Source organism: Arvicola amphibius, chromosome 13 (genome assembly GCF_903992535.2).
Source record: "Arvicola amphibius chromosome 13, mArvAmp1.2, whole genome shotgun sequence".
NCBI lineage: Eukaryota > Metazoa > Chordata > Mammalia > Rodentia > Cricetidae > Arvicola > Arvicola amphibius.
The window spans coordinates 7128582-7156019 of record NC_052059.1 but is presented as its reverse complement, the minus strand read 5'-3'; positions in this window follow the sequence as shown (position 1 = coordinate 7156019).

Genomic DNA, 27438 nt, shown 5'->3' with positions numbered 1-27438 from the left:
ACACACGAGCATGTAATCACACACATTCACAAAAATAATAATGAATAGCCACATAAAATGTGAGCTTGCTGACATGCAGAAAACATGTGACTCTAACTTCATTTGAGAGTACCTCATATAAATGTTTTGTCCACCCAAACCCCTCACCACTCGGGATAGTAGTCCCTGAGCCTCTTTGCGTCAGCACAGCAGAGCTGACCCTGTCAATGAGGCTACAGGTGAGCTGGTTGTGAGCATGAGAGACCTGGCACCCCCTCATCAGCCATATGGCAGCGTGAGTGGGAGAGAGATGCCCTCCCCCCATTAATGCCTGCTGTCTAAGGCAGGTGGGAGAACAGGTCCTGAGGTCAGAAGGCAGGAGAGCTCCACTGCATGCTACCAGAAGCCAAGTTTGGAAACTGGGCCATGTTCCTCATCTGGGCAGCACAAGAGCTTCAAAGTTGTAACCACAGGAGAGCTGTCCCCATTACTCTACTGTCCTGTGGCAGCGTGGGCAGGGGAGCAATACCCTCTCCAAGCTCCCCTCCGTTGAATACCTAAGGCTGGTGGGAGAGCCAGCACTGAATTCAAAAGGGCGGGGTGGGAGAGCTGCCCCTGTGCTCCATCAGCTGCGATACCCAGGAGAGCAGGCCCTGCACCTCGCGTGAGCAGCAAAATCATGCAAACCCCATTGGCAGAGGTGTGGGTGAGCCTGAAAGAGCTGTCCCCATTACTCAACTGTCATGCGGTGGCATGGGTGGAGAGAGATGCCCATCACCACCTGAGGCACGTAGGAGAGCTGTCCCTGAGGACATGAGAGCGGGAGAACTAGCGCTGCTTGTCACCTGCTGTAGCCCTCGAGAGAATGGCACTTACGGCACCACCCCTGGGTCACACAGTAGAGCTGGCCCTGAAGGTGTACTTATGGGAAGATGAAAGCAGAAGAAGCCCCGCCCCTTCCTCACAGCTGCAAGGGGCCAGGCAAGAGAGCTCACTCCGGTGGGGAGGGCAACAGAGAGCCGGCTGGCTCTGCCACTCCCCAGGCCCAGAACCAGAGTTATGGGTTGGCCCCCTTTAATATTCAGCCCAATAATTGTGATCTGCTGGAGCATGTGAAGGGACCAGCCATGCAGGCCCAAAGCTGCAGGACCTCGGCAATACAGGACGACAGCGGGATAGCCAAGTCGAGTTCCCGCGAGGGCCCAGCTTTGATAGTGTAGGGGAAACTAGAGGCCTCGCACCAGACCAAAGACTCTGCAATGAGCGCTTGCAAGTAAAGATAGATGGACAAAGGGGGTTACTGCGTGACTCGCCGTGTCACAGTGCAGCTTCTATGACAAGATTATTTCCCCTCTGTCTTATTTCTTTTTTTTTTCTTTTTTTTTCTCTTAAATTTATTGGGAGGAGGGCTGCAAGGGCAAAGGTTGAATGCCTAGGGATGGGAAATGTATTGGATGGAGATGCATGTTGTTAACGACATAAAGAATAAAGAAAAATAAAGCTTTTTGGTTTTTATTTGGTTTGGCTTGGTTCAGTTTTGTTTTTGTTGTTTTGTTTGTTTGTTTTTTGTTTTGTTGGTTTTGTTTTGTTTTTCAGGACAGAGTTTCTCTATAGCTTTGGAGCCTATCCTGGAACTAGCTCTTGTAGACTAGGCTGGCCTCGAACTCATAGAGATCCACCTGCCTCTGACTCCTGAGTGCTAGAATTAAAGGCATGTGCCACCACTGCCTGGCTAATAGAAAGAAAGTTTTAAACAATGCCTTCTCCCTTGCCTAGTTCTCTTACAACATTAGCTCTTGTAACCTGAACCTCTCAGAGTCAGCAGTCCAAAAGCCCCAAACCACAGTGCCCCGAGGAGCAAGGCTCCATGCAGAGGCACCGAGGTTTCCTATGAAGAGCAGGAAAGGTCCATGCAGCTCCAGCTCTTTCAAGACCATGAGCCAGAACCGCCTGGCAAACCAAGCAATATTTTGAAAGAGCTTTTGTTATTTTAATCTTTTACTGTTGGGGTACATTTCTTATGCAGAATTAGACAAAAAAAGTTCCTTTCTTCACATCTTACATATTTTTATCCAAGCCAAGCTTTCTACTTGAGGAATCCTAATTATCTACATTTTGTAGAGATATGCTACCATTCTCCAGTGCCTATAATCTTCTCACTATTCATTTTGTTTCTTCTAGTTTTCCATTTGCAACATGTAGATTTCATCCATGACTTTTGGGCTAATAGTATCAGGCAATTTCTTAATTTTTTTTCCACATAAGGCTTCAATGTTTGATACTCATATTTGAACATTTACAGAACCTCCTGTCTTGAAATGGGCAGGAAAACAATGTATATATTCTTATCATATAGCCTCATTCCCAACAAGCTGTCCTTGGACCTGAGTACAGGACTCCAGCTAGAACACTAAGTGCTGCGGTTTTTTTTCTTTTTCTTTTGCTGGTTATTTTCATTTACCATTAAGCTTCTTATGAGCACTGAAAGCGCAAGACAGAGGAGTCCACTAATGATTGGGGAGGTAAATGGCTCATAGATGAACATCTATCTTTAAGTTTCAAATCTACATCCTTTTCTTTGAGGACACAATTTTTTAGGACTATATGACAGGTTTTCTTTCAGTCCTTACACTTCTCAGTTCCTCTGACAGTTCCATCATTTCCACTGTCTTAATGTTAACTTTTACCAAGGCCTGTCTCTCCATGCTTCGCTTTCCCTAAGGTATTATTTGCTCCTGGGTCAGCTCCGCTTAAGAAATTCTGTGAAGGCAACATGGCAAGAAACCACAGTATCTCTTCCAGGTCCCAGTGAGGGCTCCAGCAGCGAAGAGGCCTTGAGAAACTGAGGCTACTACATTTTACATGGGCTACCCATATCCACAGTCTTTATCTCTCAGACAAAAGCACTCTCTGATCAGAATGGTTCACTCCTCTGCCATTTACCATGTGCTAAACAACATTATAGTTTCTGTTCTACAGAAATTATTGACTCTCAGGATCTTTCTTTTCATTTAAAATTTCCTTATTACTGGGAGGTGAGCCTCAACATTTGTGTCAAGAAGTTGCTAGAGATCTACCATCTTATTGGAAATTATTTCCCCCTGTTTCACACAATATGATTATTTGCATTAACTTAAGAAAAGGAAAGTAGAGAAAAATGAAAAGCTCAATAAAAATCAATTTAAAAAAAAAGGAAAGCTTTGCCAGTGTTCAGCAGCTATTCCATTGTCCTAAGAAAACCCCAATCCACGCTTTTCAACGTGACAGATTTGTGATTATTCCATTCTCTTAAGCTTGCATATGCTGTCAAGAAGCTCACGGGCTTCCAGGAATTTTTATTAAGAATTTCAGATATTCCTGAAAGGAATTTTGTCTCTGCTGATAGAATCAAGTGTGTAATTAGAGCTAAACATGCTTAGTTTCATGCTAGCTTCCTTCTCTACGGAGCAATGGCTAATCTTCATTAGTGGTCAAAAGGACAATGCGATAGGACCGCTCTGCCTCTGTTCTCCCGGAGGCCTGTGAGTGCCGAAGGGAGCGCACAGCCTTTCCGGAGCAATGGATGTCAACAGTCACGAGTCTCATCTATAATGACAAGTGAGACTGTGACTGTTGGGACTCAAAGGAAAAATATCTTCTGCAGATTCTACTGCAGTAAATGCAGCGGTCACCCTTCCACGCTGTGACCTGTCTCTGCCCTTAAGAGTCTGCGTTAAGACAGGCTGTCAAAGACAAGACAAGGTGTGAGAGAGGCCCTACAGCAGGGCGCTTCAGGTAAGCCCTCTGAGCTTGATGTCTCCTGACACCTGATTGCCTTCCAGCACAATGAAGTAGTGTCTGCTTATTTCTAAAATGACACTTCCACCTGGGAGAAACAAGAGTTCAGTGCCTTAATTGGTGCCAATTTTACATGGAACAATTTTCTGGAACATACTTAGTTCTGACTTCCTAAGTCTGTAAGAATTATACAAGTCTTACCTTTCTGGGTAAAGAGTTGTCTGTGTACCCATGATAGGACGACACATAGCCTTGGACTCTATATAACAGCATGTATGCAAAGAGGTAAGACTGGCATTTCCTTTTCCTTCCTGTTTATACAGCAATTGGATCAGTACTCCGGAAGTAAAATGAATGTCACTGCATTAAACTAATGTGATGATCAGCAGTGGGCAAATGGATGATGAGTAGGCAGAAACAGATGAGGAAGGATGAGGCAGGGGACAAATCACATGGTGAGCAGACCGAAAGCATGGATCGTCTTGCTTTTCATTTTTCTTCTTTCCACAGGCGGTCTCATGTTTTCCTACTATGCACATATCACTCCTTGAAATATAATATTGCGTATTTATATCTCTTTTCTAAGGCAGTTTCTCTTCTACATTGCTCAGTCTTGACGTTGAGTAATATTGCAGCAGTGCCCCAAGGATTATCTGTCAATCACAAATATCTAGTGAATACACAGTATGTGCTGATGATCAGACCATCCATTTGAGGTAGTTCAGAGGAGACCGGATACCCAGCTACAGACCTAGTTACAAATGTAAGAACAAAAGGATGAGACAGAATCCAGAGAAGGACGTGATTCCCTCGGACGTCCAAGGTTCATCCCGGGTTTGTCTTCATAGCTCTCCCTTCCCCTCCTTCTGAGGAGCTTCATCTGTTCACAGAGTCATTTTAGTTCTTGTTTTATACAAATAGAAACTGTTTATTTCTAATGTGTCATATACTGGGCAAGAAGCCAACAGTGTGAAGAACAAAACTTTTCGGTCTGCAAAGAGCTGGTAGTAGAGGCGGAGATAAACATATACAGTCATTAAACAGCACATGCATTAATTTCAAGTTCAAAGCAGGGCAGAGTGGTGCATGCCTCTACTTCCTGAACTTGGGAGAGAGGAGCAAGGCAATCAAGTATTGAAAACCAGCCCAGGGACATGGTAAGTTAAGTAGTCAGTGAGCAAAGAAGGAAAGGGAGAAGTCACTTAAGTATTCAGTGCTACTGAAGCCAAATGGGAGGGTGGACTCTGAAGGGGAGATACAGGAACCTGATTTTCACGGTAAGACATGTAGTCTGGGGTGGGAGAGTGTGGGCAGGAATAAGTGTTATCTCTTACCAATAGGCAATGGTAGCTACTCAGTGTTTTAAAAAACTGAACGGCTGACGGGGCCACGTTTCTATTTTACATCAATCTAACTATTCGGTGGCAGACTGATAAGAAGGGAATGAAACTAAAGTTTAAAAATTGCTTAATGACTTTAATCCCAGCACTCGGGAGGCAGAGGCAGGCGGATCTCTGTGAGTTCGAGGCCAGCCTGGTCTACAAGAGCTAGGTCCAGGACAGGCTCTAAAAAAGCTGCAGAGAAACCCTGTCTCGAAAAACCAAAAAAAAAAAAAATTGCTTAATGAACAGTTTCAGTGGTCAGGTTTCAGGGCGATGAGATTGTCATACAAACGAATACTTACGGATGGAGAGAAGACATATTTGAAAGAACTTAGGCAAATATGGCGCTCCATTGTCATCGTCACTGGGAGCTGGAATGAAGGAGAGGACAAACAGAAGAGAAAGCAAACTGGCTTAAGGGACTCTGCAAAAGTTGCTGCTGTCACCCAAAGTTCCAGCTCTTTGCACTGAATGAGCACAGCTGTCCTTCTCTGTGAACATCTCAGAGGTGTCTAGATATGTGTGAAAATCATTCCTGTATGTTTTCAAATTCTTCCCAACACTTCATTGACATGGAATTTGAGGAAGAACCATTGTAAATATCTTGGGGAATATTATTTTCAGGTGTGTGGCTTTGGTTTATGCTGCATTTGTTTAAATCTGTGAAGTTGTGTTATTGTGACTGTCTGAAACACCTGATGGTTCTAATAAAGGGATAGGGAGGCAGGAGCAAGGATAAGTGGAACTAGAAGGCAGAGAATTAAATAGAAGGAGAACTGAGAACAGGGAAAGCAAGAAGAGCAATAAGAGAACAAGGAGAGGAGGACATCAGGGGCCAGCCACCCAGCTATGCAGCTGTTGCAAGGAGAGGCCACTTGTTTGGCACGGCCATGCTGCTAGCTTAGCCCCAAAATAACCACACAAAAACTGTATTAATTAAATCATTGCTTGGCCCATTAGCTCTAGCTTCTTATTAGCTAAGTCTTACATCTTAATTTAACCCATTTCTATTAATCTGGGTATCACCAAGTGGTAGTGGCTTAATGGCAAAATATGTCTATCTCCAGAGGCAGATCCATGGCATCTCTTGACTCCACCCTTCTTCCTCCCAGCATTCAGCCCAGTCTTCTCCACATACCTAAGTTCTGCCCTATCAGGCCAAGGCAATTTTTTTATTCATTAACCAATACAAGCAACACATATACACAAGAACCTCCCACACCACACAGCAAGTCATGGAGAAAGAAGTAAAGAAAGGTATACAGAAATAAAGAAAGATAAAAGCCCAGTGGGAAAAGGTAGACAGGTTAACATAAGATAAGAAAAGCTGGAAAGAAACAAGCCAAGCTAAGGCTGGGCATACATAACTAAGAATAAGCCTTTCTATGTGATTTATTTGGGAGCTGGGTGATTGGCCTCTCAAAAAAATCAAAAGAGAAAAAACATACACAACATAAATATTTAGGCCAGTGTTCCTTACTGTCTCTAAAATACTCTTAACCTTATGAGCCAGCACTCTTTATCCATACCCAACCAGGGATCCCCTGTATACATGCCTGAAGAACAGAGATGGTTCACAAACACATGCTAGATTTGATTTGCATATCTGTATGACTGTGTGCATTTTCCTGTGTCCTCTTCCACTATCCTATCCATTTTCTTCATGTTAGCATGTGTGCATGAAGAGAAAAGGACTCTGAACTTGCCCCAGTTGGGCCAATGGCAATTCCTGAAGACAACTACTTTATTATAACACAAAGCAAATGGCAACAGTTCACTCGAAACAGACTGAGCACATAAATATTAAATGTACCAGGCTCCTCCCTACTTATGTCAAAGCTTCATTTCTTCACTAGATGAAAGACAAGAGAGTATTTCTTCAACATGAGTTGCCTTTAGGAGACTATTTTCTTAAAATATACTCTATATTTTCCAGTGTATTGCTGATTCTTTAATATACTGTGAACAATTAATAATAGCCATATTTTATGACTAGAAAATATACTTGCCAAGTTTCAGATGATGAATTGAGGGACAGTTCCTCCAATAGAAAATGTCTGTAACCTTTAAAAATAACATTAGCAAAATATAGACTAGGAGTCTCAGACAAAAGTAATAAAGCATTCTTAATACAGAGAGATGACATAAATTGGGTCAAGTAATTAGAGTCCAGTCAATAAAGCTGTAAAAAGAGTTAGCTGAACATGGAGCAGAACTTCAAATACTTGTTTATGAAAATAGAAAATTCCTTTTAAGAGAGATTCTCAAAGCCACCGTGCGATGGGAGTGTCAAATTCAAATACAGCAAAGGGGAAAGTAAGACTGGCAACATAGAACCAAAGCAAACGCAACAAATGCTAAGGCAACAAAAGCCACAGCTAAGAAAATGGTTTCTGTAATAGACTCGCAAACAGAATTTTAAGGGGAAAATGATGGCGCTATCTTGCAAATTAAGTAAACATGGCTACTTGTGCGGCACTAAAACTCATCATACACACAGCATGCTTTCGCGTTTGTATCTTGGTGATTGCTGAGCTATTGTAAACAAGTGTGCCAGGAAATGCATGCCGAGAAGGATGTACTCATCTTGTACAGCTAACCAAGAAAACATGTTGCTAATGAAAATAACATTGCGAAGAGGCCAATTCATTTCCCCATCGATATGTTGATGGGCTGTGTTTATAGCATTTCAAGCCTTTCTTTAGCATCACCATATAAACAGGCAGCCCTTCCTATCCAGCTCTGCTTCTCACCTGTTAAGAGTTTTATTAACACTGGGAAGGAGGAGCCGGCCCCTGGCTATGTGACCTACAAAAAACAAAATAACACTCATTTGGATCAATACTATACATAAAAATATCTCCAGCCCTGATTCAAGTATATTGAGAATATTTGGCTCATGCAAAACCAAGTGACATTTTACTGAGTTTCTCCTTTGTTTTTTTCTGTTTGTAATGTGTATATGTGTGTGTGTTTGTAATGTGTGTGTGTGTGTGCATGCACATGTGTGTTTGTGAAGGGGGAGAGAAAGAGTGTGTCTGTGTATGATTGTGTGTAGGTCTCTGTGTGTGTTTGTGATTGTGTATGTCAGTGTATGTCAGTGAGTTTTTGTTTTTCCGTGTGTGTGTGTGCGTGTTTGTGTGTGTGTGTGTGTGTGTGTGTGTGTGTAAAATGTCTGTTTATGTGATCTTAGTATCTTTCATTCTTTCCCTGCTTTCAAACAATGTTCAGGAAATGTAGGAAATGTAGACATTACAATGAAGAATGTTCCTTACTCAGTCAGCAGCTAGAATTAATACATATATAACAAAATTTAGTACTAATCTACCCTGAAAAATCTTATTGGCTAGATTTCTTCTGTGTGGGAACTTGATAATCTTTGTAGCTTCCACTGATCTTATACATAGGAACTTAATCATGAAATTATTTTCTCTGGATAGAAGCACTCACTTATTCTTATCTTTTTTAGTTGCCCCAGAGAAAATATGGGGCAGAACAAGGCACGTTATGTGGCCATTATTCTACTTCCATCTGGGTCTTGTGTCTTTTGCATCTGTTCTATGGCTACTTTGTGATTCCTGAGGTAACACGAGGCCGCTGAGCTGGAAGCATTTGCACATAAAGGGCCTGCTGAGAGTACTCCTAGCTGGGAAAAATGCAATTAATAGAGAAAATATGAGCATGTAAAGAACATTCAAGAATAAATATCTTTAACCATAAAGATCATTTAAGGACATCTGCAGTATTGAAGACAACAAATGGGGTTTCACTTACAAGTCTCTCCCTTGATTCTGTTCTTAGAATCTAATACTGGCTCTGTTTTGTGTGTCAAAACCCTGTATGATATGGATCTCATTATGGACACACCTTGCCTAGCCCTTCCTCCCCTAGACAACAGTTCTTCCATAACACTGGCTTTTCATGTGTCCAGCATGCGTTCCAACTAAAGATTTTATACATGTGTTCTAGAATATTCTTATCCATATGTTTTTTTTTTCATTTTCTTTCCTAATGGCCTTCTCTGACCTGACTTACTGATATATCTTTTGTTTTTATGCCTTTAGGGCTGTACAATCACTGGGAATTTCCCATTAGAAGTTAAACTTATTCTTATAAGTTAATACGGTAGATTATCATAACAGTTATAACCCCTCTCCTCCATATGCTCTTTCTCCTTTTGGATGTAGCTTCTTAGCATGTTCTACTAAGAATAGATGCGAATTCTTCAACCTTCCAGTTCAGTTCACCTTTACTTCATAAAATGCACACAAATTGTGCTTCTTCGCATTTTGGACTAAGAAGGCTTTGAGAGGATGGCTAGTTTATCTTCTTCTATTGAGGCTACAGCCATGTGGAAATATTCAATCCCCAACAGCCAAGCTACCTACCTTCTTTACTAAACACAATGCCTACGAGATCCCAGATAAGACAAACCCAATGTGGTTCAGATCTTCTGAAATGTTCAGCTGACCTACAAACCTGTGCTAATCCTCTGTTAATAGTAAATACCACTAAATAAATATTCAATCCGACCTTTTAAATCTGCCTACTGTCCATAACTCAGGGGTACAACTGGTACAACAGCCTACAGCTAGCCTGAGCAGTCAGGACGTCTCCCAGAGTTCTCTCAGGTTCTAGAATATGTTGTTTGTATTTTCTTCACGTTCTATTGAGTTGTTTATTTTGTTCTAAAAGCTGTCATTTTCCCATTTCTTTCTTCACTCCACAGTACTGACTTTGAGGTTTCTTGTGTTTGAAATTGTACTGGAAAGATCTCCCATGTGCCCAGAGCCAGTTTTAATTCCCAGAATCTCAAAATCTTGATTTATCTGAATTGTCCCAACATTCTTCTCTTGATAAAGGCCCAAGACTCTCAGGTTCCTCTGTAGGGCAATTGTTGACTTACAGCCTCAACTTCTCTTTTCTGGCAAACTTTACTTTCTCTTTTCTTTATGAATACGTCCTTCTAATGACTATATTGTATCTGGAATAGTAGTAAATTATCATCTCATGTAAAGCTCTTCAGCTCAGTGCATGGGCTTTTATAAGGGAGAAAAAGCATCTAATTCCTCTAGATAAAAAGGTCTACAGTGAACATAAAATTTTTATTTATTTTGTCTTTAAATATTCATTTCATTTGGCCATTGGTGTCTCACTTTAAGGGGTGATAATCACATTTATTCTTAAACTTGTATTTTTCAACATCATCAGCACTCATGTGGTGCTACTGATTGTGTTTTTCAAAGAAGATGGAATAACGGTAGCTCTCATTCTGCGTATTCTCATCCTAATGTGGGCTTTCTGTATCTTCATCGAAAAATGACATCAATTTCCTTTCTTTTAAACTTAAACAGAACTTTGTGACTATCTTGATGCACAGAATAAATCAGAATAGTACTGTGTGATCTCTCCAGATGGATTATAGAGTACAACTAAAGAACAGAACCATGACATATATGACCATAGCCACTAAAGGAATTACAGTAATGAAACAAAAAACCAGTATTGATTTTCTTCTCTATCTTACATTTCTTTCATGGTTTATTAAAAACTTACACTTACCTATTTCGTGGGTGGGGGGCACAGGCCATGACAAATGTACGGAGATCAGAGGGCAGGTTTCAGAATTTGGTTCTCACCTTCTACCGTATGCCAAGTGTATTATAGGAAAGAAACATAGAAAGTGAAATTGAACATGAAGAGTTGATATAGTAACATTCGTGACCTCAGGGCATAGTTCCTCATTCAGGAAATGGGGTGGGGATAGAAAGAATTGCATCCTGACTAATGTCAAATCATGCTGCAGCTGCTGGTCCAGGACCTACACTTTGAGGAACATTAATGAAAGGAAACATGAATTGGTACAAGAATCTACCAATAAAAGGAAATTAGCTAAAATACAAGTTTTTTGCTGGGTTCCTCTACTACCACAGAATACTAGAGAAAAAAACAAAATAAACAAATGAACCAAAAGTACATTGAATAGGAACCAGGAAGGTTTCCAGTTGTCTTTAATTTCTCTGTAAGCTTCCACCAACAAACCCAACTGCAATTGGCATTTCAATTAGCCACATACTTAAAATCACCTGGAGGTCATTGGTACTTCAAATGAGAATAGGACTTGAAACAAAGTTGGTCATTTCAAAGCTGATAAAGAATAAATAAAAAACAATGAAAGACAGCAATGACCAGGTCATTTCAAATGCAGATACATGTGGAAAGGAACCTTCGTATTGTTTCTAAATTGTAATGTATTGCATTACAATTTACCTTGGGGTTAGAAATTTAAAGAATTGCAACCTCCGCCTCATGACTGACAGACTAAGTTCTCATTGATGAGCAAAAGCTAAGACCATTCACTCCCACAGTCATGGGCAAAGCCACTGGCAGGCTACGACAGGGGTCTTCTACACAGCTAATGAGGAAGGCATGAGCATGTGTTGCCTGAGGGGTTAGAACAACAGAATTATTTTTTCCCTCTCTGCTTCTCATGAAAATTCTTTCAATAGGCAGAGACCATCACAAATATGCTCCACTGAAATGAAACACTGTCATTTTAAATGCCAGGCCCTTTCCACACTGGGAAGACGCCCATGGCAATTTTGCTGGTTATTATTCTCCATGCAGAGTACTAGTAAGGATCAAAATGTTGGCGTCCTCGTGCGCCTTTCAAAGATTTGCTTTCCTCCTTTCCACTGGCTCTCAACAGCAACTCTGCTGATTTTTCTATTTCCCATGAGAAACTATGGAATCAAAACAAAGACAATGACTCAAACACACCACGGCAATAGAAAGACACTGCGTATATTTTTCATTATTTCTAGTTACACATGTTTTAAAAAGTGTCTATAAACCTACAAAACATCAATTACCCAAAAAAGTGATAATCGTATGGATAAACATGGCAAAGTTTTCTCAGCTATGTAACATCAGAGACAATATAAAGCCCAGTATTTGTTATCTGTGCAACAATTTTATGATAAGGGTGAGTCAAAGATTCTGGAAACCCCTCCAAACCATAGACTAAAAATCATGATTTCATAATGGACTTTATTTTGTGTGGCAAAAAATAAAATAAAATAAAAAACAAACCAAAAAAAAGTTTTCTTAGAGCTGGCATGCTAAAATGTAGAATGTTAACAGGAACTGTTGGATTTCTGTTTGACAGAAGCATGTTCAGCTTGCCTCAGTGCCGGATAACCAGAAAGGAGTCAGTATATGATAATAAAAAGGTATCATAAGCCACTCTACAGTTCACAGTCCCAGAGAACATACACAACGAAGAGGACCCTAAGAGAGACATACATGCATCTAAGCTACATTGGAAGTAGAAAAAGACAAGATCTCTTGAGTAAATTGAGTATGTGGGGATCATGGGAGAGGGCAAAAGGGAGGGGGTAGGAAGGGAGGAGAGTGGAGAAAAATTTATAGCTCAATAAAAACAAAAAAACAGAAATGAAAATATTAAAAATTAAAAAATAAGGTATCACTTTTTTCTTTTAAAGCCTTAGATATTAATGTAATTAAGAAAATAATGATATATATTTTTATTTCCATGTAGTGAGTAGTAGCTTAATAAATTAATCTTGTTTTGGTAGGGGAAAATTTTTGCAGGGGTTTCACATTTAAATGCTTAGATATTTGCCTATTAGTAAATACGGTGGAGGACCAACAAGAAGAAATAATATGGACATATATTGGGCAGCCTAACAAGTTCTGGAAGTTTCACAGTCATTGAAAGTCAAACATCATGATTTTCGTGCCAGGAGGGGGAACTGTGGGAGAAACCTGTAACATGAATCATGACAGAATTGCATGCTGCCTTCAATTTCACTGCTGACATCAACAAGATACCAACCAAGGAGTATCAGCATCTATTGCCACTTAGATTAATTTATTTTCATTATTCCACTAAAGAATGTAAGATCCTCTGGAATTGGAACTATGGCCAAGGATTGAAACTGCCACAGCAAATCCCACAGCACTGACTTCGTCTTGAGCCTCCAGCCTCCTCTGTAACAGGATGTAGGGGCAGCCCAGCTGAGCACTAGCTGAGGACCAGGCGAGAAGCTGTCTGACTGCTCTGTGAATTAGTACCAACATGTATTTAGATTAGATAAGACACTTATGGTACACTGAAAACAAAGTGATTAAAAACACATTTTCACAGATCTCGTTTGCATATATAGGAGGGCTAGGGTTGGCAGTTGTGTGATCTTAACAAATATGGTTTTAATAATGAATTAAGGTTTAATTTATGGAGTCTCCTTATTGGATTGTTTAGAAATTAGGGCCCATTTGGGAATGATCCTGTTGCATGGAAATGAGTGTGTGGGGACTGGGATAAGGTTAATGGTTTGGGGTGTTTAGAATACATTCATTCGCTCAGTTCATCAGCAAGGCAGCCCGAGGCCTGAGAAGTCAAACCCTCACCATCTGCAGCAACAGTTAGGGATCATCAAAATATTTAGGCAAAGAAAGACTAGTTCAAAGTCTTATGGAGTCTATAAAGAGGGTCTAGCAGACCCTGAGAAAAAATGCCTACATCGAAACTGAAGGCGGAAGAGGTTAACTGTTCTAATGTAAATTTCTAGTACAGGCAAAGCCAGAACTAAGGCCAGCACTCCTGGCTCTGAACATAGCTGTCCTCATCTCCACCGCGGGGTCTCTGATTCTGTGACTACTCCTTCTGTAAAGAGGCTTGAGTCATCAGCTTATGAAGTTCATATCTGAACAGAACCTCCCTTAACACGGAAGACTTGACCTTTCTGGTCAAAGGATGCTACCGTTCAGAACCAAACCTCTACTTTGTCACCTACAGCCCAGAAGATTGGGTTAAGTTTCATCTGGAGTCATGTGAATTCAGAAAGCCCAAGGATGACAGAAATTCCCAGACACTGGTAGGCATGCAGGCAAAGTGTCAACAACTACCAAAGTAAAGATAACATCAAAGAGAAGGCGAACAAAGGACAGGAACCCCGGGAGCCCGCACCACGCTTGCTATTGTTTTCCAGTTCCCAGCGATTTCCAGTGTCAAAGCTCATCTCTACTGTCCAGTCTCGCACTGTGTGTCATAGTTCTAAGCTCACACCATAAATCCTTAAAGCTACGTCTCAAGGGACGGATGAAGGGAAGGTATGAAGCTGTGAGGGTTCACCAGGCCCGAGTGTGGAGCTGGAGGTGACAGGAAGGATATTGAATGTCCGGAGGAGCTTAGTAAGTATATGATGTGTTCTCCTGCACGTGAGACCGGAAATAAACAAAATCTGTTCTTGATTCTATATTAAAAGAAAAAAAGACGATGATGTATTACATCGCAGTGGATAATATCTAGGAGAAGAGAATTATTTCTAAAATTTTATTCTTTGCTCCTGTGCCATCAGAGTAGATACAACTGACACCAAACGAATCAAAATTTCCAAAGTTTCGCAAACAGAGTGTTCATTTGTCACTCAAGCAAATCTTCTGTTTAAGCAGCTGCCTTAGACAGGCTTCCGACAAATAAAAATGCAATAACTCAGGCACCAAGCTTCAATCATCAGTGGCTCACGCTGCCATCGCTTTTTAATTCCCTGACCGAATCCTCTGCATCTGGACAATAGATTGAGACAGAAAGGAAATCCAGATATTTGCAGCTATTCACGTCAAAGCCCTGCTTGCTTCTGACCCCGAGCAAGAACAGTTAAGGCTGGAAAAGACATTAAGCTGCCAAAGCTCCTTAGACTCGCTCTCCCAGCAGTCACGACTAGACTCCAAGCTGAAGCATTCTGTCTACTGTTTCAGATGCCGTTAGAACGACAGGCAGAGCCATGAAAGGAAGGAAGAAACAGAAAACAAGGTTAAGGCAAGTTCTTGGGAAACAACTGGGCCGTGGGAACTGGTCTTTCAAAGTTTCACCAGAGGGAGGCAGTTCTGAAAGGTCCATGGCCCGGGATAAAGCTGGACATGAAGTAAGGAAAGACAGTTTCTCCCAGGATGTAAAACCTGACCCTATGGAAAAAAATAAACCAAGAATTATCGCTCAAAGGACAGAATTAGGTTCATACACTCTGCACAAGGTTTTGTGACTTTCATGAGCCAATTATGAGCCAAGTGAGTGTTACCTAATAATTTCTAAATTACTTGGGCCAAGGGATTGGAGGGATGGCACCACAGTTAAGAGCATGGTTTTCTCAAGAGGACCTGCATTTGATTAGCACATTATGGCTCACAGACATTCCTAAGCATAACTCCTCCAGGGTATTCAATGCTGTTTCTGACTTCTGTGGGTACCATACATACATGTGCGGCACTTGCATACAAGATAAACATTCATACACATGAAACAAAATGAATTAAAGTAAATAATTATTAAAAATTATTTCAAGTTAGTTGTGTCATGATGAGTAACAACTAGAAATACTCAATATGGAGCAATTCCTATATGTGATCAAACTCTAGATCACCCCCGCATGTGGAAGGAAAGAGTTGAAACACACACCAAGTTAGCATCATCTCTTCCAAGGCACACAGCTCGGCCTTTCCCGCCTAGCAGATAGCCAAGTGAACTTCCCATTGTCTGGCCTTGGCAATCTCAAACCCTTGTAACCAATAGTCTAGCTCATCATCATTGATTGCCTGGATGTGGGAAACCAGAAGACTCTGTGGAGATAGTGTTCATGATGGCACAAGTCGTCCTAAATCCCTGAATGCCTGTCCTCCTGGTGGTGGCCATCCAGGCTCTCTGGGAGTTAGATATGTTAGTGTGACAAACTGATTAAGGTGTGTGTGTGTGTGTGTGCATGTGTGTATGCACATGTGTGTGTGCACATGTGTGTGCACGTGTGTGTAATTATCTATAGTAATAAACTTCCCTCTTCCTTCATATAAAAATATATGTGTGCCCCTTGAAAAAACATTTTTCACAGCAAAAAGTATAGAAGAAATAGTTTAAAAAAATTCAGCTGTGGACCCAACATTACTCATGCCTTTCCTAGAATCTGAAGATAATTTGTCCACAGCCTTGTTCCAAAAGAACAAAAATAATTCATAGAAATCAAGTAAATAAGAAAAACAAAACAAAACACCTTTATATTTATCTCTAAAGACGGCATGTAAATAGGTCCTCAACTATCTCCTTGTCTCCATTCCCAGTGTCCCAAGGTTAGAATGGGATCACAGAGATGGAGGAGTCACCATCTTATTGCTAATATCCTAAAATTTTATAATTGAAGACCCAAGTCTAGTGTGTAATTAAACAAGCAAAAACATTTCCAGAATGCTTTGTTGAGAGGGGGGGATTTTTAGCTGTATCCTTATAAATTAAGGACTCCAAAACAAAACTGAGGTTGCTATGACAGCGGTAGTACTAGGAGAAATGGAAATTCCATCTTTACAAAAGCATACCCCATAGACAATCGGATTCTATCAGGTCACTCTTGGGACTAGCCGTTAAGGTCCACAGAAGTATTCTAAGGCACAGACCACGCCCCTAAAGTCCACAGAGTGCCCTGGAGATTTAAATTAAAACAGACAAACAAGAGGAGACGAACAGACCCTGTGAGCAGCGAACCAGAGAACCGTATGGGTCAGGTCCTTGCCACCGTTATCCAGCATCTCACTCTGCAGGCGGTCCTTTCATCTGCATCCTGGGTCTGTCTGGGGAGGTTCCCATCCTCTCAAGACAGCTTCACCTACTATTGGGAAGGGCTGTTCCCTGCCAGTCTGGGTCTGTCTGGGGAGGTTCCCATCCTCTCAAGACAGCTTCACCTACTATTGGGAAGGGCTGTTCCCTGCCAGTTTGCTCGGCGGGATTTTTTTCTCAGCACATGACAGTTTTTTCTCTTCTAAACTCTGCAAGACTGAGATCTGGCTAGGTTTCTGTGTGGCCGTGCATTGGAAACTGCTTCTCCATGAATTTAAAAACATTGTGATTATTGGGAAGGCTAAAATCTCTCTATGGAGTAGTACAATGGTAAAAATGATACCTTCAAAGGGGTTCTGCAGTCTCTCATACCGCTTTGTTTGTTTGCTTGGAAAGAAATTGAGTTGTCTCACTTATTGAGGCAAGTACTGTTTCCTGCACCCTCTTTGGACACATAAACATACCAATGTCCTATATTGAGTAGAATTGATAAATTGAAATGGGAACAGCATCAAAACTAGATAAATAAATCAGATTTCCTGGAAAGAAATTTATATTTTATATAGTCTGATATTTCCGGTCAGCCTAGCAGTCAGTTGCCGGAAGTGATGCAAAACCAAGAGGGGCATGGCTAGCAGAGTCCAGGAAGATCAAGAGCTTAGAGGAAGTTCTGCTGCCAAGAGCTGGGCACAAGGCAAAAGGAAACCGTGGAGTCGGGAGTCAAGGAGAACAAGGGAGAACGGGAGCAAGTGTGACTACAAGGGCTTCTGGACCTCAAATTCTACTACATTCAGGTTTGCGAGATAGCTCTGTGTGTTTCTCAAATTGTATTCTGTCTTACTATTGCTCGACTTGATGTGGCTTCCTAATGTCAGTGCATAGATGAGCAGCTACCTACAGCTTTGAGGACAGCCCTGGGTACAATTAATCCCTTAAACTGAGCTGTCCTCTGCTCACTGACTTCACCATCCCCACTACTGAGGTGTCAAGCATGACCCCTGAGGAAGTCTTACCCTGACTGTCAAATGATTCATGGCGGCCTCATGAAGCGGCCTTTTCCTTTTTTCCCTTCATTTTGCTGGCAGCAAGGTTTTGTTTCTCTCAAAGTTAAATTTTAAATCGGAAAGGATTATGATTTTAAATGTTACTCTTCTGGTTATCTTTAATATACTCACAATTAGATTTACTTACAGGGCTAATACTTCATTTTGTCTCATCAGAAAATGAGGACACTTAATTGTCATCATTTGCTTTTAATATATTTAATCAACAAAGTGTTTAGTTCAGACTTACTGTCTGGTTAAATAGGTGAATCTAACCAGAGTCTTCTACTGAGATTTATATTTACTTTCTAAGCCTATTTACAATATTTTGTCATCTTAACACAAACTGTCACCAGGGAAAGGGCAACCTAAACTAATGAATTTCCTACATCATAGGAATGGTCAGTGGGCATGTTTGTGGAGCATTTTCTTGATTGAAGATTGATTTGGAGACCCCAGCCCAGCCCACTATGGGCCATGCCATCCCTGGGCAGTTGAGCCTCAATGTATAGGAAAGCAAACAAAGGAAACCTTCAGGAGCAAGCCAGTAAGCAGCGTTTCCTCCATAGCCTCTTCCTCAGGTCCTGCATCCCTGGTCTTTCCTAGAACTCCTGCCCTGACTTCTCTCAGCATAGAAGGATAAATAAAATAAACCTTTTCTTTCCAAGGTGCTTTTGGTCATTTTTTTATCACAGTAACAAAAACAAAGCTGGAATAATAGGTTACAATTAAGCAAGTGCATTGCCCATGGTCATCCACAATGGCATTGGTAGGCGCAGGCAGGTGTCACCCCCTCTGAGTACACCATACTGATTCTTTCTCCTAATTTTCATATGGCAATTCTTTCCCATTCAACTACTTAAAGACATTTTGCTCTACTTCTAATTTAAAATAATTACCACTAGGGGAAACTAATACCAAGGAATGATGTCTTTTAAGAAACAAAGATTTTTATCTCTAATTTTCATTCTTTTGAAATTGTCTCCTCTTTTTCTTTCACAGCTTAAGAGTCAATTATGTAACCACACCAAATTCCAACCAAAATTCATTTCTTGGTCTGTGCTACCTAAAACACAAAGTACTTAATGCCTGACGATATTTGTTCTGTGGTAGACTAGACATGTATCAAAGCCAATTTGGTGTTGTTGTGGCTATTGTTGCTGTCTTGCTTTACTTTATATATTTATTTTGGCCCTGCAGTCTTGAATGCTTTGGTACAAATCCAATTTACAATTGAAGTAGCAATTTCAGACTTTGCTAAATACTTTTAACATAGCCTCTATGACCTATGTTATGATACTTCCCAGATTTCCTGGCATAAATCATTTTATTGGCCAATGTGAGGAAATACTGGTATAAATTGCTTCTGCAAGATGTTTAGAGCTCAGATGGGCAGCCCCTTTCAGGTGGCTCTGAGCAAAGCTGTCTCCCCTCCTCCTTGTACCAGGAAATCAACTCGGGTGTGACCGTCTCATGGTGAACAAGCCACATAGGCAATACTCAGTATCCACTCAAATCTTGACACTGGCAAACCGTAATTTATTCCTTTACTTGCTGACTAAACAAATCCCCTGAGCAAATATGTGTGAGAAAAACTGGGGAAATGGGTGTGGAATTCAGGGTAATGACAAGAGTCCTCTGTTGAAAGATTAAACTATTCAAGGAATCCATCAAGGTCAGGAATAAACATGGATAAACCAGAAGTGAACAACAATATGAACAGAAGCCCAAGAAAACACAAATGGCTACTGAAATAATGAAGACAATGAAGGATATGCAAACCCGATCCAAGAAAGGGACAGAAACACTGGGAAAACTGAAACAGAAGTGAATCTGGACATGGGAAATTCCATCAGGCTAAAAGGAAACAACCAATTGGTGGAAATATCACACACACAATACAAGATGCAGAGGATGGACTATCAGGACTGAAAATAAAGTAGAGGAATCAGATCATTCCACCAAAGGAAAAAAATATACAGGAACTTTGGAACACCATGAAAATATAAAGTTTACAAATCTCAAGACTGTATGAAGAAGAATCTCCAGGTCAAAGGAACTGAACATAGTTTCAATAAGATCACAGAAGTTTCCCAAATATAGGAAAAGAGGTGCTCATTCAGATTCTAAGAGACACACAGAACACCAAAGAGACAAGAACAGAAAGAAACTCTCGATGCTATGGCTATTATCCTGGTGCCCATGCCTTTACATGTGATTTGGGCCTTCTTTCTTGAATCAGAACAACAGGCTTCTCAGTCATTACTGCAAAGATCTTAGAGCAACAGGGTACAAGTTCTGAAAGATCACAGGTGTCAAGTGAAAGAACATTACTTGGCGAAAGTATCCAACATAATTGAACGTGAAAAAATTCCACGATAAAAACCAGCTAAAGTGTTGTATGACTACAAAACCAGACTTACAGGCTCCATTTTGATATCGTGATGATGAGTTGTGAGATCACAAGGAGAGATTTGACTTCAGTATAATCTATTATGATATTAAAGGGCTGAGTCTCAAAATCACAATGCTTTTTTTTTTGGCCATCCCAGTTTTGTGTTGTGATATTCAGATTAGCAATTGTGCCATCACAGTGTTGAATTGTGATATGACAGTGGATTAATTTGCCATTACAATGCTCCATTTTGTTATCAAAATGGTGAATTGGAGACATCAGATTGCTCAATGACACCATGACAATGCTCTATTTTTGTATCCCAGTGCCTAATCATGGCACCACAATAGTTAATTATGAGAATATATATTTACCTGATGAGTTCAGTTTTTACTACCCATATGCACGTGGTATAGGGATGCTCTTAGACAGGGCAGCATCTCGGAGAGCTTATCTCCAAAGAAACTGAGATTCTGTCCTTCCGACGTCATTTATTCTATGCATATCTTCGGTGAGAGGCAGAGTCTTATGCACACACTCCCGTGAGAGTTGCCCCACTGCTGCAGTTTTGCATAAGGCGTGTGCAGCCACTCATGCTGTTGAGAGCTCATGGGTGCAGCAGCTCTGCCACATCCTAAGGCACTATTTCACAGTAATCCTCTGCATCCTCTTCCTCCTAGGGTCTTCTTGCCTCTTATCTAGATGGTCCTTGAGCCTTACCTATAGGGTTTGTGTTACAGACGTTCCATTTTATCACAGGGTCTTCTTTAAAATTGTTTTATTAGTATAATTTAAATATATTAATCTTATTTTGATTTTTACCTAAAAATGTAATCTCCGAATATGTAATTCAGCTATTATTTATATAAGTTTGATTCCCTCTTTATGTATTTTTTATTTCTCACCTTACCATTGTCATATTTTCTTCATTTAGTTGGGTATATCTATAATAATCCAGCTATGCTGCCATGCCTTTTGTCATATGTGGATCTATTTTTAATAATTGATACTATTTTGATTTTGTATTATATTTTTTGGCACAACTATTAATTGCTAATTGGATGTCAGACATTAAAAATGTTTTGTTTATTATTTTCAGTGTCTAGTTTTTCCTTACTTCCTTTAAATGGCATAGATCTTCTTTTCTGGTTATAAGTGTGGGAGTCTTAAATTTGATCCTTTCAAAGCTTTACTTAAATTTGTTAGAGTACATCTATAATAACTCTGACTCTGGGATTGTTTGGTCCCATAATTACAGCATAATCTTAGCCAATAGCTACTGAATCCCTATGCCACCTATGTCTCAGTCCCCTTCAGTGGCATGCAAATGTCAGCCAATGTATTGTGCTTAGCCTAGAAAGCACTGAACTCACAGTTCAGTGCAAAAAGAAAAAAGCTACCTTGGGCTTATTCTTTGAGCTTGTGGCTTTTAATACCCACAATGTTCAACCTAATGTTCAGAAAACACTCCAAAGGGCACCTATGCATACTTGTATGTATCCTGTTTCAAAACCTACCCCTGCAGCTTCCAGGCACAGTTAGATTGAGAGCTGCCTTCCTTTTTAGGTCTCAGATTTGCCCCCAAGGATGAAGACAATGTTATTGCAGAACTAGTATTTTTGTTGTTGTTATTAACCCTCCCTTAAGGGCCATAATTTTTTACTGTGCATTCCAATATTGAAAATACTCACTTTGGTTTCTTTTCTGTTTTCTAGTAGCCTATAATGTGAAGATATGTACTGTCCTTGTTATACTATTGTGGCCAGAGCAGAAATGTCATCATTTGTTACCCAAGCAGTGGGCAAACAGTTGAACACAAGAAATTGCTGGCTGGCACCACAGTTACTTCCTAACACCCAGCAAGGGAAATAGCAGCCTCTTTATAATTCCTCCTAAACAAAATTCAATGAAGCATTACATAGCAGGCCAAGCCTATCATTATCATATAACAGGCTTTGCAGTCAAAACCCCATGGTAGAATGAAGCCATTTGAAAAAAGAATCTAAGAGCCTTTTTTCTAATTCAAACTTCATTGATAATAATTTGGAAAAGTAGTTCTTAAAACAGATGATTCTAGAAGAATAAATAATTTACTGCCCATATTGCCATTTTGAAGGCTAACAGAGTTGCCTGGGCTGACTAAATAATAAAAACTTTCAATATCAAAATCTGTTTAAGTTTTATGAGAAGAGTATGAGTAGTAATAAGGTGGGATGTGTAATATTTCAGGAGAGAACCTCTACTATTAAAAAATTCGTTAAAAATAAGCAAATATGAAACAATAGAGAAATTTCAAGTGGGATGAAAAGGTAAAGTGCACTGCGTGGAAACGCAGCTGGGATCGCACTGTTGAGATTTGTTTCACTATACCAGAAAACAGAATAGAATTCAGTCTTGAAGCAACAAAGAAAGAGTAGGTGCTGGAACAAAGCCTGCAGTGTGAGTTGTTAGTTAAGAAAATAGAGTGCACCCATGAGCAACTCAGAAAGACGAACAATGGCTAGCATTCAATGCAAACCTAAAGTTGAAAATTAATACAGCGAGGAACATACATAGGAAGAATCCTAGTCTTCTAAAAGAAAATGATAAAATGTGAAGAAACTGCAGGAAAGGCAATGGACACAGAAGGAACATGAGCTTATGTACCTAAGGAGGATATAATAAACAAAGAAAACAGAAGTGGGTCATAGAAAAGAAACAGAAAAGGATGAATCCACAACTGACCAGGACATCACCGTTCCAGAAAAAGTAGATGTCAACAAATACCAACTTTGTTTTGATAATGGCACTCAGGAAATGTCAAAAAACTTTAACAGGCTGACAGAAGGAAGGGCTATTATCTTCTAATGAGATAAGAAAAATATTGCTTCGCTGAGCCTTCTCAATAAACTTGAATACAGAAAAGCACCATTCATGAAGTCTGGGTGACAGGATTCATGGGGAAATTATGCATCCAGTTATTAATCACATACAGATGAATTAAATTGACACACTGGATATTTAGAGACTATATGAATAATATTATACCTGAATGCACATACACATGTGTGCACACACATACACACATGCATATGCACACACACACACACACACACACACACATTCAACCAATCGAGGAAAACAGCACACATGAATACTCTATCGGATGAGGAAACTAATGAGAAAGAGACTAGAAGTACAAGGAGAGATTCAATTTGTAAAGAGTAGTAGCACTTTGATTTATTAGACTACTGTTGAAGTTTTAAGGGTGTTGCAAGGAAAGATGTTAAGCAAGGGTATAAAGTTGAAGAACTGATTACCATCAAAGCTTTGGGTGTGAACACACTGGAAGAACTGAAGTAGAAATTTCGTCACCTTTAGGAGTGACGGAGAAACTCACAGAAGTTAATAAATTTGAAGACATGTAAAAAATCCATTGAGCTAATTATTTGAAATTGTACAAGTGATGGCTATTGAACTAAAGATATATAATGTCACTATTAAATTATTAATACTAAAGTATAGAGACTAGCCATACAGTCTTAGACAGGGAACACAATGTAGAGACTAGGCATACAGTCCTAGACAGGGAACACAGTGTAGAGAGTAGGCATACAATATAGAGACTGAATAGAGACTGAGAAAATAGTATAAAAACTAGTCATGCAGTATAGACTGAATATATGGTATAAAAACTAGACACTCAGTATCGGGACTAGGAACACAATTTAGGAACTAAGCACACAGTACAAAGATTATTTAGTAAATTTTAGAAAGTACTTGCATCAAGCAGAAAGTTGAGAGAAAAATAAATGTCTTGGAAAGATGTAGAATTTTCTACTATATTAATAATGCCTTCGAACAATAAATATAAAATGATTTGAACTCTGTGATAATAATTACAGTAATTTGAGATTCTTGTATATGCCACTCAATGGAGCTAAATATAACAAATTAGACCCAGTTCACATATTATTTTTCACAGTTTTCAGGAAACGGGACAAATATTGGCAGCCGTGTGTCTGCAGTGAGGAGAAAGGCAAAGAAACTACAGCGGCGAGATCTGCAGAGGCCTCAGGAGCAGGGAAGATGCCTCCAAAAATTCACGAGCAAACTTGGATTGGATGAAACAGGCATTGTTGGACTAACTAGAAGGAAGAAAATAAAACAGATGCTGAAAACACTCTCCAGAAATCACGAAAGGGAACCAAGGCTTGAGGGACTTCAGTATGTCCTGTCACTGGCAAAAAAACAAGGAAAGGTTTATATCACAAATCTGGCACGGGAGGCAGAGAAACTAACTCAAGATTTTGGAATGCAAAGTGAAAGACGATGAGAAGACCAGAGGTTGTCAACTGAGCGCTTGGCCTCCTCTAAAATAACTCTGGACTCGGTGATGAGAAAGAGTTGTGTGAGTGGTTCTCACCCTGAGTACTACTGGCACTGGGGACAAACAAAGCTTTGCTATGGCCTGCTTGGGCCTTACCAAGTGCTCGACAGTATCTTCAGGTTGTACCCAGCAAGGGTCTGTAATACCCCCAACAAATTATGAAGCTGAAAAGTCAAGCAAATAGTCCTTGGGTAACAAAATCACTCTAGTTGTAACAATCCAAAGGATTAGAAGGAATCAAAAAGGTGTGGGGACACCTGCTAAGAGAATTCTGAAAGATAATGTTTGTTTAGGAGGTAATGCCTGCTTCCATTAGAAGGAGGAAGTGTGAACAGAAGCGGAACAAACACTGCTTCCATTAGAAGGCAGGACTGTGAATAGAAGCGGAACAAGCATAAGAGTTTCTGGAAGTAGAGCTGATCTTCAAATACTTACTTTTGGAAACCACGGAGAAGGACAAATTAATCATAGGCCCTGGCTGTGTTGTAGTTAATATTTCTGAAATGAGAGATAAAGAAAAGTAAATAGGCTAATGGAGGAAACTCTGGACTTTGCAGTGAAAAGATTAAGTAATATTTATATAATATTTAATATTCATAAAGTATTTATGAAACACTAACTAAAGGAACAAGAGACAAAAATGATGGTTTTCTCCAAGAGTTTGGTATGTTGAATTTCTTTCTTTTCCTATTCCCTGTACTGCTTTCTTCAGCAAAGTGCTAACTATCTGAGTACATGTGTGTAAATTATAATCTCAAATTCATTACTGATATTTTAATTCTTTGAAAATGTTAGTATATGATGCTTTTTGTGGCCATAAAGATATTATTTTCAAGATATAGCCTCCTTAACCATGACTTGCATATTTGATATAGTTTGCTAGATAAGTAAAGTATATTTTTGCTTTTCTAGAGTAGTTTGGCAGACATTGTATAGCAAGTGAATTCACCTTTACCATTTTCTAGAAGGCTGATGTTAACACCCTACACTGGTATTAACGGCTACATAATAAAGAAACATCACCAAAACTCATCAGCATAGGCACTCACATGGATGTGTTGGTTTTAACCCTTGTTTTATTATTAATTCACCCACATTAGATCCAAATTTTCAATCTTCAATTCATTGGATGAAAAAATACAATCCATGCATTTCTGTGATTGACTATAGAAAAACAAATTCTTTCATTTTTTTACAAGAAAGGAGAAAAATGAAAAGCAAGGGTTGGCCTTCCCAGGGTCGTGCTGCATGCGGCATGCCAGCACCACTCTTCTGCATAAGCTAAGTAGACTCAAGGGCTGAGAAGGAAATAAATTTCCGGGTCAGCAATTCAAACCCCTTTGAATTTTCTGCCTGTAGAGGATGAGAATCTCCAGTCAGAAAGCTCCATATTTTTCCTTGACTTCCTTTATTTCAGCCCGGCTTAGGTGGGCAGTAAATAATTCTGACAAGGACTGAGTTGGCAAACGCTTTGTAGATGTTCCCATTATTTTTCCCTTTAAGGGGTAGATGAACTCTTTTGGGTTATGAGGGTCTACATCAGTGACAACAAAATTAATGAAAAGTCAGCCAGACGTGGAAAGGTCCAGAAAGGTCAACAAGCCAATAGTCCCCACCTGCCATTCTGCGCTCCTTCCAAGACATCTCTGCTTTAATTGGGAACTAATTCAGCCTGACACCTGGGGAACTGGTCGCTCACTAACGGGCTTCCCTACTTCTATACCCTGCACGTCCTGCCACATTTGGGCAACTGGTCATTGCACTAATGGTCTCCCTACTCCTTCACCCTGCACTGCCTCCGACATTTGTCTTCCTTTAGCAGCTGATCGTGCACATTTTGCTCAAACGGCAAATCGCAGAACTCTTGCTTAGATGACTCTGCAGACATCCTCCCTGCTCTGGCCGGCTCTAATGGCACATGTGCAGTGCAGACATGTGTCTTCTAGGGTGTGTGTCTTTTCGTCAAGCCTGAGTTCATCTATGGTTTCAACACGTGCACAGAAGTCACATTAAGTGTACTGATAGCTAAAGGGAGGGTCTGCGGAGAGAGCTGACTCTGTCAAATTTAATATCATTGAACAAAACATTTAAGCATAAGCAAAATCTCTGTGACCCAAATTAACATTTAATTTTTAAAGGGAATATGGGGAGGGGGAGAAAAGAGAAGAACAGACAAGAAAATAAAGCAAAAGAACAAAAAAAGGAGGAAGGAGCAGCAAGGAGCATATAGGAGAGAGGACATAGAAAATCAAATCAAATACTGATACTGCAATATCACTCTGCAATAGTCACTAAGCATATATAGTGTTAGAAATAAAATGCTGCTTTATTTTAGTTTCCCAGAACTAGGCACAGTGACTTTTGCAGCTAATATCTAGAGCTTACTGTATGGAAAATGATGTGACCAGGCAGGAGTATGGGACACTGCATCCCCCTTCGTAGAATTTATATCCCTTCAGTAGAGACAGATGTGAGCAGGTTATTTACATATTTGCAAAATGCCCAGCAAAGTCTTTCTGCTTAGTCAAATCGCTCTTTGATGCTTTCAGAGAATCTAGAGTTAAATGGAAGGCCCTAATAGTTGCTCACTTTGGTAACTCCAGCATACTTCAGTATAGCACCAGTATAGAATTGATGCTAATCCAACGATTATTTAATGAACAAATGTGTAACACCTGCGTCTATGTTACTCTCTCGGTACTGTACCATTTATGAGCCAGGCAAGGGCTTGGAGATTGAAAGAACACACAAGAGACCTGGGTCGTTCGAAAGGAGATCAGCCAAAAGCTGTTTATTTAAACTAGGAAAAACCTTAAATACCAAGTTGCTGCACAATGGAATACCCCTCCCACCCAGGCAGGTGGGAAATT